At 29.9% G+C, this 13755-nt stretch overlaps 1 long non-coding RNA gene across 1 annotated transcript; it reads left to right on the forward strand.

Annotated features, from left to right (window-relative positions):
* The first annotated feature begins 2992 nt into the window (after positions 1 to 2992).
* LOC120085335 lies at positions 2993 to 4714 on the forward strand. The gene is made up of 2 exons (XR_005483884.1): positions 2993 to 3400; positions 4480 to 4714. It is a non-coding gene; the product is annotated as an uncharacterized LOC120085335 (long non-coding RNA).
* The last annotated feature ends 9041 nt before the right edge of the window (positions 4715 to 13755 follow it).

The following is a 13755-nucleotide window of genomic DNA, read 5'->3' on the forward strand; positions in this document are numbered from 1 at the left end:
AACATATATTTTTAAAACTAAGTAGTTTCTCTTTGATTGACTAAAGAACAATGTATTGTCAATTGTAAATTTTGTTCTTCTAGGTAAAATAATATTTGCTTTTCCAAACCCTTCAATTAGATTTGCAGAACCTAATATTGTATTGCTTTTTGCTTCTAGCATTGTTAGTTTGGAAAAATATTTTATGCTTGCAAGTATTGTATGTGTAGTTACACTGTTTGCCAGACATAAATCTTCTTTACTTTTTTTTTAGTCACCCAACATACGAAAATGATCCAGATTTCTTCATTAAAAGAAAATAATTACAATAAAAAAACAACATTTTAAATATATGAAGGTTAACATCTACTAAGAGGAAAAAAAATGGAGATGAATAAAAAAACGATATTAAGTCTAGATATTTTCAAAGTCAAAGAAAACATTTGATGTTCCATCAATTCTGCCAATTTTCTCTTCAGGAGATTCAAAGAAGTCCGCCACATCCAAATTTGTCACATGAGATGGGTCAAATATGTCATTATTCTAGTATGCAAAATTTGCTTCCACATTTTTCTCTTTTTCCTTGATGCTTGATAGAGATCAACTAAGTGTTTTGACGTATGACAGATACGTGACCAATGTCCAGTCATTTCCGCATCGAAAGTATTTATTTTCAACACTTTTTGAACTCTTATCTTGTGGAGCTTTTTCTTTGTGATAATCATTTTGTGTGGTTCTTTTGAAGTTTGAATGATTAGAACGACTACCACAAAAATAATAATTATTTCTTCCTCTGCCACAATCACAACCTCGACCACGACTAGACCTTGACCATGATTATTATTAAAATTCACAGCATTCACTTTAGGGAATGGTGTTATCCTGATTGGTCGAGATTCATGATTTTTCATTAATAACTCGTTATTTTGTTCGGCAACAAGACATGAAATTAGTTTAGAATATTGTTTAAAACCTTTCTCTCGATATTGCTGCTGCAAGAGTATATTCGAGGCATGAAATATAGAAAATATCTTCTCTAATATATCAACGTCAATAATTTTCTCCCCGTATAGCAATAGTTCCGAACTGATTTTACATAATGCGGAGTTGTAATCACTTACAGATTTGAATCTTGTAACCTTAAGTGCATCCACTTATAACAAACTTTAGGAAGAATAACTGTATTTTTTTATGATCATACCTCTCTTTCATATTTTTCCACAAGATATAGAGATCTTTTATCATAAGATACTCTATTTTCAATCCCTCAAGGAGATGACAACGAAGAAAAATCATACCTTTTACTTTGTCCTGACTAGATGTCGTATTTTCTTCTTTAATAGTCTCTCCAAAATTCATAGTATTCAGGTAGATTTCAGCATCAAGTACTCATGACAAATAATTACTGCCGTTAATATCAAGGGTGGAAAATTCTAAAATATTGAGATTTTACATGGCAACACTATCATAAAATAAAATAAATATAATATAATATAAAAATATATAAAATAAATAAGTAACAAAAAGTAAATAAAATAAAAAAGAGTGGATTTCTCTACTTTCTCCAATCATTTTGCATTGATCACCAATGCGTGTCTTTCAAAACCTACTAAATGCCACTATTTATAGTCAATTTGGTAAGTACGAGGTGGATTACATGAACACTAATAGTGTGTAATATTGAGACACATAGACAACACGTGGGATAATAGATACATGACACATGGCCAATGAACACTAATAATGGGTATCTACATTATACCTAGTTTAACATATTTATAATAATATATGATTTCTTGCTTCATTTTTAATAATAATACAGCCAAACCAAACCCTTCCAAAATTATTCAAAGAGTCAACTGCCTGATAGGCACTCATCTTTTCACTACTTGCCATTCACTATAAAACATATAAAAACAAGAATGCATTAACCCAACTATATTGTATATTTAGAGGAATTTAAATAGGCAACTTATTGTTATGATAATCAACTTAATTAATAACCTAGGATAATTACTATAAGATAAGAATTACTAATTAAGATAGGATGGATATGACGGTGCGTTTGGGATTAAAGTGATTAAGAAAAATAATTTTTTTTTTATTTGGTAAAACAGATTGTGATTAAATCACACGTTTATTTTACGTAATTTTTTAAATCAGTTTCCTTCTATTTTTTTTAAACAGTTTCTTTCTAGCTTTTAGATTCTCATAGAATAAGATGCCACTTTTTAATAATTTTTTCAATATGAGAAAATTTATCTCCTAATTTGAATGAAACTTTTTTTTTTAAAAAAAAAATAATACCATATTGATTTTTTTAAAAAAATTAGAACAAGCATAATATAACATTTTAAAAATTATTTAGAAAATCATAAATTATAAAAGTAATATATATATATATTAGTAGGTCTATTTCAATTATAATATTTAAAATATAACTATTTGGTATTTATTTACTACACAGTGCAAACAACTTGTTCAAATCTAAACTCAAATTTCCTAAAAACTAATTTAGTACAACATAACAATTTTTTTTTTTTTTAAAAAAGACAATTATCATCAATTATTTTAAAAATTATAACAATCCAAAATTAAGTCAGACGACTTGCAGCATCCCTTACTCTTCCAAAATGTCTTCATTATCGATAAAGTCTTGTCTCATCTATTTTTACGTATACTATAATAGAAAAGTCGATATATTAAGCTTTTCTATCAATGTCGATGAAAATTAAAAATCATAGCCATATTTATTAGATAATGTAATATTAAATTTATCTTCATTCATTAGCTTAAGATTTTAGATTAATAAATAATTTAAAAATATCTTTTAAACTACCCACCAATAACAACAAAAAAGTAAAAAAAAAGTATGGATAAAAAATGAAAATTGAATAATGGGATACCAGCAACAACCACATTCTGCCAAACCCCATTCACGGGAACTTAACTTGTGGCTCTTCCTCCTCCTCCTTTCTCTTTCCAAACTCATATAAATAAACACACATACCATAACTCTTTAATTCTCATATTATACACAAACACACTCACACACACAATATACCACACTTTCAAGCTTCTCATGGAGATGGTTCGAAAGGTGGCGGTGGTGGCGGTGGTGATATTCGTTGGCCTAGCGGGAATATCGGTGGCGATGGACGTGTGTGGCGTCAATGAGGACGGTCTCACGGCGTGCAAGCCATGGGTGACAAACCCATGCCCTACTGAGCCACCGCCCGCTGTTTGTTGCGATGACCTCTCGAAGGCCGACTTTGATTGCTTTTGCAAATATAAACACTCTATGTTGCTATCCTCATTTGGGATCGATCCTGATCTTGCTCTTGCTTTGCCAGCCAAGTGCAGCATCCCTAACACTCCCCCTTGCTCTTAAACATCACTCAAAGAAAATGAAATTTCTAAGGTTCTCATTCTGTTTATTTTAGTTCTTATACTTTATTGATATAATTATTTGAGTTCATTTATTTAAAAGTTTTCAGTGAAAGCTTAAATAAGGTATTCTTTTAGGCATTGTTTGATAATAATTTAGATTTCATTTCATAATCATTTCATCTTTTGTTTTTGGTTTTTGAAAATTAAGCATTTTTTCTCTCAAGTCCTACTATAATTTTTAGCCAAATTTCAAAAAATAAACATGTTTCTAAAAGTTAGTTTTTTTAGTTTTCAAATTTTGGCTTTGTGTTTTAAAACATTGATAAGAAATAATTAAAAAAATTAGAGATAGAATGAGTATTTATAGGCCTACTTTTCAAAAATTAAAAATTAAAACTCAAATGGTTATCAAATGGGAGCTTAATTTTTAATTTTTGTTTTTTGAAAATTAAACTTATAAATATTGGCTCTCACTTATTGCTTTCTTTATTTTGTTATATACTTTTTAGAGATGTTTTAAAAAATCAAGCCAAAATTTAAAACAAAAAAATTAGGCCCCATTTGATAACCATTTTGTTTTTTTTGTTTTTGTTTTTAAAAAATAAATCTATAGACACTACTTCCACCTCTAAATTTCTTCATTCGTCATCTACTTTTTATCAATGGTTTAAAAAACCAGCCAAATTTTGAAAACTAAAAAAAAGTAGCTTTTAATTTTTTTTTTTTTTTGAATTTGACTAAGAATTCAACCATTTTATTTAAGAAAAATACAAATTATTGTAAAAAATTGAGAGAAAATAGACTTAATTTAAAAAAAAAAAAAAAACAAAAGGATAATTAAACAAGACAATTTTTTAGTTTTAGGATATGACAAAGAATTCAAATATTAAGTTATGAGTATAAAAACGAGGTTACAAAAAGTTATAATAAAACCAGCATAATTTTTAAAAATAAAAAAACTAAAGATTAATTTGAATTATTATTTTATCACAATAAAGTTGGTCCAAATTCTTTGTTACTCCAAAAATACATATATCTTTTTTTCTATTTAATGAAGGGCTTATGTTATACAAAGTTGTATTTATTATTTTCTGTGTCTTATTTCTGCAGGGTCTAAGTGGAATTAGAATGTAAGAAGTCCATGATATTGGGCCTCACTTATCATATGTGTATTTTCTCTTGTACTAAGGAAAAAAAAAATGTATTTTCTGCCTTTCATTTCTACTATTTTTCTTTAGTTCCACCATCACTAGGATGGATTGTAATAGCTACTTTATCCACTTACGCTCGACTCGACTAATTGTACTTTGTTAAATAGAATTGTTATTTATCTTTTCAGTTTGAATTATTTTCCCTTTTAGAGTATTAATTTAGTTAATTAATACACTAGTATTTCTCGTTATAAATCATATGTTCAAATCTTTACTCTCAAATTTAAAATCTCATGATCTAAAAAATGAATCCTTAAATTTTAAGAGCAGTTACAAATATAGTAATCAGGTCCAAAGTATATAATTTAGATCCAATGATAGAGTCTACTGCTGATAAATTTTGTTATATTTGCAATTCTTTAAAAATGTTGATATATACTTAATTATTAGCCCTTAAAATGTTACATATTATAATTAGCGTTTTTTTTTTTTTTTTTTAAGTCACTAAATTATAAACAAATATTTATTTTATTTATAGGTTGTTATGAATGGTTGAAGACTAAAAATTGATCAATAAAAAAATCAATTTTAACTGGCCAAAATTATAAATATTTTCTAAAATTGCAAAAACAAAACCGTGGATGAAGGCAACATGTGATGTTGGGCTTATTTGTACCATTTGGGCCCAACACATTCCGTTTGTCATACTATCATTTTAATTTAAAGTGGTATTTTTTTTTCCTTTTTTTATTTTTATTTTTTTTATAAATATTAAAGTAGTATATTAAAAAAATATATATCTTTTTGGTCCTGAGATTATGGGTGTAGTTTCAATTTAGTCTCTAGATTTTCAAATATTATACATTTGGTTATTAAATTTTGAGTTTTGTTTCAATTTAGTATCTGGATTTCAAGATTTTATATTTTTAACCTTGATTTTTCATTAAATACTCATTTTCAATTATTGACATCATGTTCTATTAATTAATTAAAAATAATTATGAAGTAAAATTTTGAATTTAATTTTAAAAGTGATAAACAAATAATGAAACTTAATTTGTTATAATTCTTTTAATGGTTTTTAATTTATTGACATAAATTAATACTAAAGATGGAAAATGGATATTTAGTGAATAATCGAGGTTAAAAGTATAAATCTAGAAATCGGACTAAATTGAAGTAAGATTCAAATATCAAGAATAAAATTGTAACATTTTGAAACCTAGGGACTAAATAGAAACAAGACCCAAAAATTAGAGACCAAAAATATATTTTTCTCTAAAAAAATATATCAATTATACCCCTAAATTTTATGGATTATATGAATTTAAACTATGAAGAATTGTATCAATTTAAACCTTGAACTTTTGTAAGTGTATCAATTTACACCCTGCATCCGTTTGGAAAAACCACACGTGAAACTTGTAATTGTATTTATTAAACCCTTAAACTTTTATAAATGAATCAATTTAGATTTTTAGACAAAAATTTCTTTGAAAATTGTCTATGCATTTACTATAATGTTGAGAAGTCTACACATGTTTGAAAATTGATGCATTGATGATTTTCAAAGTTCATTGTAATAAAGGGTCTATATTTATTGGTTTATTAAAACTTAGGAATTTAATTAACTTAAGTTTCAGACATTGTTGGTCGAAACAAATTTGGAAGGAATGTGTAAATTGATACAATCCCAAAGTTTTGTGGTATAAATTGATATTTACCCAAAAAAGTTCGATTTTTAAGTTGTCATCATTACAAAAATTATTGGTTGAGGGTACCACAATGTGACTAGTTATTTTTCATCATTAGACTTAAGAAAGAGAAGTATTTCGATTGGTTTATATCAAATGATTACTAGGGAACATGCAAAATTTTTAATCTATATCCGAAGGCTATATTATGAATGAAGCGATCAAATTTCGTGTGGAAGCATGTGACCAATTTGCTAATGATTTTGTTTTAGAATTAAATCACATAAAAGAAACAAATAGTAGATTAAGCAGGCAATCTTCAGAGAAGATTTACAAAGAAAAGCAGTTTACCTTAGAAGGCATTTCTTCGGTACCTTTTCCACAGAAAAAAAATCTCTTTCAACAAACTAATCAGATATCACCACAGGGGCTTTCCCGCTATTTCTCTGATAAAGAACTTTGTAGTGAGATTTTCTCTCTTGGAAGAAGGAATTTTGCAGAGAGTTTTCTTTATAAAATTTGGGAGAGCTTTTTGAGAGATGTCGGAAAGTTCTCTTCTGTGTAATTTTTTTTAGCCCTTTGAATTTACATTAGTTTGAGAGTTTTAATTTATTTAACTAAAATTACTTTAAATAAATATTAGAAAAATCATTTCAAATGACAAAACTATTAAAAATATTTACAAAATATAGCAAAATTTCATAATCTATCAATGATAGATACTAATAGACCACTAAGATAGATACTAATAGATCACTAATAGAAGTCTATCGGTGTCTATCATTGATAGATTATAAAATTTTGCTATATCTTGTACATATTTTTGTTCATTTGTCTATATTTGAAAACAACTCTAAATATTAATTAACAAATTAATTAATATAATTAAATATCATATATTAAACCAAATGTGCATTTGAATCATATTCATATGCATATCAACCTATAGTTTTAATATGAATCACATTCACCTTAATTTTAACCTATAGTTTTTATATGAATCTAATTCAAATATGTCTCTCATATTATAAAATTTAATTTTGAATATATTAATTGTATCATGTACATTCCCTTTATTTAATTTGAATAATTTAAATTCTACCAAAACTCTCTTGATCCTTGTTTTTACCCATTAGCGAGTCAGTAGAGGAACCTAATGTACTTATAGATTAAAAGTTTCAATGATCCGAGATAGTTAATTAAATTCTTTAATTGAATTAGTTAACACTCGTCAACTATGGGTCACTCCATTAAAAGTCTCATAGCTGCACTTTCGCACGGTAAAATATTTTTGAATCCATAGATATAACCGTCGATCCTTCATGAGTTGTTTATAATTACAACTAGGTTAAATTGTCGTTTTACCTATGTAATTACATCTTGCTCAAGTCCCACTAATCCTTTAATAAACAACTTGTTTATGAACTTACCATAAACGAAATTCTACTCAAGCCAATTTGAGGGAGAGGCCTCATTATTCAAAACCTAGATTCAGCACTTAAAGGAAAAACTCTTCTACTTTTCCCCTAAAATCGAGAATGAGTGAATTTCATATAGTGTAATTATGTTCCCAGCTTCCTACTCTGTCTTGTCCCCAAAATGGTAGGTTTATTGAGTCATCGACACGTGTCACTCTCACCCATACAAATCAAAGGACAAACCCTCACAGGCACTATAACTCACTCAAGATTAAGATAGAGTTACATATGGTCATCCTATGAATAGTTAATCTCTTCAGTCAACAGTGTTATAAAGAGAGATTAACTATTTCTCGGTTTGGTTTTTTACAAACTCTTTGTATAGGATATCCCTACTCGCATGTCTCCACGTGAATGATTTGGATCAAATCGTTTGTAAAAGTTACAAAATGAGCCGTATCTATAGTATTACCAGAATAAGGTATCCAACCTTATCTATATACTATAAACCATTTAGATTGTCATTTGAACATGACCCACATGTATGTCAACTATATACTGTTCAAGTTACATGAAATAATATTGGATCTTAGTTTATTGGGTTGAGTTACACAAGTCGAAATGTCAAATAAAATGACTATTTTATTAAATAAATAATTTGTTTGTATATTACAAATTACGGTATTTAGGACATGAACCCTAACAATAAGGCGGTGACACATTATTGTCAGAAGTTCATTGAATAATTTGCTCTGCCACAGGACATCAGTCATTTTACATTTTTAGCTTTTCCAATAACCATTATAAATATTGTATTTTATTTTGCTCATTCTATTTTAACTATTTATTCCTTTCAATAATAAACCTATCAAAAATTTTAAAACAATGGTTTTGAATCATTCAGAGACTTAAACTTTATTTACAAATAATCTATAGATTTAAGAGAAAATTCCTAAAAAAAACTCAATTTTTTTTTTAAAAAAATTAGATTGAAGTACCATTTTGAGTCTCCCCTTGAGCAAATTCATTTCACTCTCATCACGAGAGCTTGCTCTAAATTCTAAGACACCTCCCATTTATCTTGGGTCACTTGCTCACCAAAGCACATTAAGAACAATTAAACCTCCATATATCTTCAAAATGGTATAATATTATCTACTTTGAGCATAAACCCTCGTAACTTTACTTTTGGTGTCACCCAAAAAGATCTCATAGCAATGGAGATAATTATCCTCACTTATATACCCATGATCACTTCCTTCATTGATCAATGTGGGATTTTGTTCGCACTCCTAACAATTTTAGGGGTGTTTGAGGTTCAACTTGGAGTGCATTTGAGGTGTGTATTTAAATAATAGGGTGTAAGAGTTATTTTAACCATTATTTTGCTATGGTAAAACTATTTACAATTCAGTGGTTAAAATGATCTACTATCCCTCCCTCCAATGTTTTCAATGACTTCATTTACCAGGATCGATTTCGATAATCAACTCCGACGATCATCTTTGACGAGTACTTCGCTTTCTAACTCCAGTGAAGATCACCTTCGACACTTCGCTTATCAACTCCATTGAAGACCACCTTCAATGCCCAATTTCGACGACAATCACCTCCAACGACTAGCTTTGACAACTACCTCTAGAGGACAACTCTGATGATTACCTTAGCGACCAATTCTAGTGACCATTATGGTGGCCTACTCCAACAAAAACCACCCCCAATTTTAGTAACAACCACCCGAATAGCTTCGATAACTCCCTTTGGCGGCCAACTCTAACAATCACCTTCAGACCAACACTAGTGATCACTCCGATGACCAAATCATATTGTTTGATAGTCTTCTTTTATAGTAATTTGACATTGATATAAATACTCTAAGTATAGCAAATAAAAGAAAATTGTTTGTAAAAATACTTTAAGAAACTTGTGTAACATTTTGAAACATAAGAATCAAATAGAATCTAGACCCAATATCTATGGACTAAAAAAGCACTTGTGACATCCCAAATTTGTAGGTAATTTAGATTTAATTATCTTGAAATATTTGAGGGTTATTTTGAATTTTGTGGTTAAATTGAATTATTGTGTAAGGATAATTCAATTTTAAATTTTGCTTTATGAAGGATTTTTTGAAGGATTTTTGGAAATTTAAAATTTAATTTAAAGAGAGTTTGGATTTATTTCAAATTTTAATCCAATTTAAAAGATTTAGTAATTATTTATAATTTGGAAAAGAGGTAGTTTAAATCAATTTATAGGATAATTGATTTAAATTTAATTGCAAAGGACTTGGGAGCTTAATTTAAAAAATAGGAAAGGGTTTAAAATATTCTTTATATATTTATGTATGAGGGTTAAGTTAAAAGAGAGAGAGAGAGAAAAAAAAGAAGAAATTTCTTTTCCTCTTCGTGCGCGTGAAGCAGCCCCCTTCCCCCCTATTTTTACGTTTTACGAGCCCTAGCCAGCCGCGCCACAGACCTGACGAGCCGCCTTTTTCCAAGCCTCGCCTCATTCCGTCGCTCGTCGCACCGCCGTTGAAGCCCGCTGTCGTTGGATCCGAGTACGCCGTTGCCAATTTCCGTTCAGCTAGTCGCACCGTTCTCCTTCATCAGCCGCTTAAGCTTTGACGCCCAGCCCATGTCGTCCAACCGCTCGTCGTCGTCCAGGGAGCTTTCTGTCCACGCTGTTGTTCACGCATGCGACTCGTCGCCGACCAGGCCAATCCTTGAAGGAACCAGTTGAAGATCTTTGAGCGAAAGCGCATCGTCCCAATTTCTCAATTTTTACAGAACTTAGATTTCACAAAAAAAACATACAGAAGATCATGCATTTAATTTAGAAATTATAGCATGTTTGTAAATATAAAATAGAAGAATAAATTTAGGTTCGAAACCCTTATCTTTTGAAGATTGTTTCTCAATGAATTCCCTCATACAATGGACACTATCACAATGACTACCTCGATATTTGGGATGAGAACTCAACTATCACGGGATAAGAAAATCTCATAGATTTTTTTTTGTAGAGAGGGAAGAACTCTATCTTTTTCTTTGTTTTCACACTAAATTGGGAACCAACTCTTCCCTTTCAAAATTAGTTTTCTAAATAAATGAATAAATTAAAGTAAATTAAATTAAATTATTTATTTAATAAAACATTTAATATATATATACTGTCTCTTATACACATCTAGATGTGTATAAGAGACAGTATATATATGATAACTACCTTATCATATAATATATATTAAACTATATGTTATATCAAATATAACATATAACATATAGTTTTTATATTGTATCAAATACAATATAATCTATAGTTTTAATTCTCTCTTACCAATGACTTTTAATATAAATCTCATTTATATTAAATTTATTATATGAATCTAATTCATATAATAGATGAATCATATTCAAATATTTATTTCCTCTCAAGTATACTTTATATTATAACATAACAAATACATTATAATAATTATATCATATATAATTAGTTCCCTCAATTAATTTGAATAATTCAAATTAATCCAAAAACTGATTCTCATTTATTTCCATTGAGCTACCAAAGGGACCTCATGAACCTGTAGCTTGAAGCTCCAATGGTATGTGAATAATTTATTAAATTCTTTTAATTAAATTATTCGTCATGCGTTAATTGTCAGACACTCCACTAGAGACCGGTAGCTGCACTCTTCGCATTTACAGATATATTTTTGTGTCCATCGGATATAACCAGTCAACAGTATGATGACCCTTCACAAATGGCTTGTAAGTATAGTTGGGCCAAAATTACCGTTTTGCCCCTCTAGTTACATCTAACTCCTTAATGACCACTAATCCCTCTAATGAACAATAAATCATAGTCCAACTATGATTGAACCCATCTCGACCAAGGAGAGGGTGTGGCGTCATATTGTTCAAGCCCCGGGAATTAACCCTTAAGGGAATAATTTATCTACTTACCCCGATGTTGAGGAAAGAGTGAATTCCTTCTTGTGTAGTTGTGTTTCCAGCTCCGCATTCAAATGAATCCCCAAAATGGTAGGCTTATCGAGTCAGCGATCTGACCATTCCCACCCATACAAATCAAAAGACCGCCTTCATCGGTAGGAGTTCACAACTCGCTCAGGATTCAGGTCATGTTACCTATGGTCATCCTAGTGAAATGTAAGTGTCTATTATGAACAGCGTTATATAATGAAACCAAAAATTTCGTGGTCCAATCTTATACAAACTCCTTTGTATAGAACATCCCCGCTCAAATGTATTCACATGAATGATCAGGATCAGATCATTTGTAGCATTTTACAACAATTGTAACATTTAGAAAGCGGGTCATACTCATAGTGCACCATGATAAGGTATTTAACCTTATCCATCTACTACAGACCATTTAGGTTATCACTTAAACATGATTCACCCGTATGTCTCTACATAATGTTTAAACTATAAGATAACATTAGACATTAGTTTATTGATTTGTGGTTAATCCAATTAAAATTAAAATAAGACACATATATTTTATTAAATAAATAAGATATTTGTACATTACAATTACAAACTATAGAACCCTACAAGATTTAGGGTATCAACCCCAACAATCCTTTCATCAGCCACTACACATACTTGTTTAAATTACATAAAATAACCTCGGATCTTAGTTTACTGGATTGAGTATATGCTTATACAATAACACTTATTTTATTAACAACAATATGTTTATACCAAATTTGCAAACTACGAGATTACAAGGAGATTTAGGACACCAATCCCAACAATCTCCCATTTGTCCTAAAGCTTAAGGAGTCTAATGTACAATACAAATAAAGTACAAAATCACAATAAATTAGGGCATACACTATACCCTAGTAACATCTTCCACTTACCCTAGACAATATGTCGTATATCCAGTAGACCCAAACTTTCTAGATGACCTTCGAACACTTTAGCCGTGAGAACCTTTGTAAACGGATCAACAACGTTGTGGTCCAAAGCATTCTTCGTGACAATCGCATCACCTTGATGCACAATCTCCCAAATCAAATGATATTTCTGTTCTATGTGCTTGCCTCTTCGGTGACAAAGGTTCCGTAGAATTTGTCACAACGCCACTGTTATCACAATAAAGTGTGATGGGCAAAGACATATTTGGAATAACTTCCAAATCAGTAAGGAATTTCTTATGCCAAACAGCCTCTTTAGCAGCTTCACAAGTAGCTACGTATTCGACTTCCATAGTGGAGTCTGTGATGCATCCTTACTTGATGCTTCGCCATACTATAGCTCCTCCATTCAGAGTAAACAATGACCCTAATGTGGATTTTCGAGAATCATGATCAGTCTAAAATTTAGAGTCCGTGTTTCCTATAAGGATAAAATCCTTATCTCCATACACGAGCATATAGTCCCTCATTCTCCGAAGATACTTGAGGATCGTTTTGACCGTCGTCTAGTGATCTAATCTTGAATTGGATTGATATCGACTGACAATTCCTACTGCATAGAAAATGTCAGGTCTAATACATACATTGCATACATAAGGCTGCTAGCAATCAATCCATAGGAAATTTGTCTCATTTCCTCAAACTCTTGAGGAGTCTTAGGACACTATTCCTTAGACAATACAATTCCATGCCTGAAAGGTAATAAAATTTTCTTGGAATTGTGCACTGAATATCTGATAAGCATCTTGTCAATATACGATGCCTGAGACAAGGCTAACCTTTTGTTCTTATGATCCCTTATAATCTGGATCCCTAGAACAAACTACGCCTCTCCCAAATCTTTCATTTGGAATTGGGCGGTTAGCCATTTCTTTACATTAGTTAGAAAACCTACATCATTCCTAATGTGTGAAACCCGAATTTCTATTTTCCTTACTTAAGCAAGTGATAAAAGGAATTAACTAAGTGAAAGTTAAATCCTATGTTAAAGGGAAGGAAATTTCTAAGTGTTAAGTAGATTTTCCTTGAATAATTTAAGTTGAGCTTTAATTGGTAAAATTGTAATGAAATTTGTATAATAAGTAGGTTGTTGAGAAAGTTAGTATGGAACGGTGAATAAAGGGATGGAAATTTGAAAAGAAAAATATGGAAATTGAGTTTGGGAAATTTGGGAAAAA

The sequence above is a fragment of the Benincasa hispida genome, chromosome 9 (genome assembly GCF_009727055.1).
Source record: "Benincasa hispida cultivar B227 chromosome 9, ASM972705v1, whole genome shotgun sequence".
NCBI classification, from domain to species: Eukaryota; Viridiplantae; Streptophyta; class Magnoliopsida; order Cucurbitales; family Cucurbitaceae; genus Benincasa; species Benincasa hispida.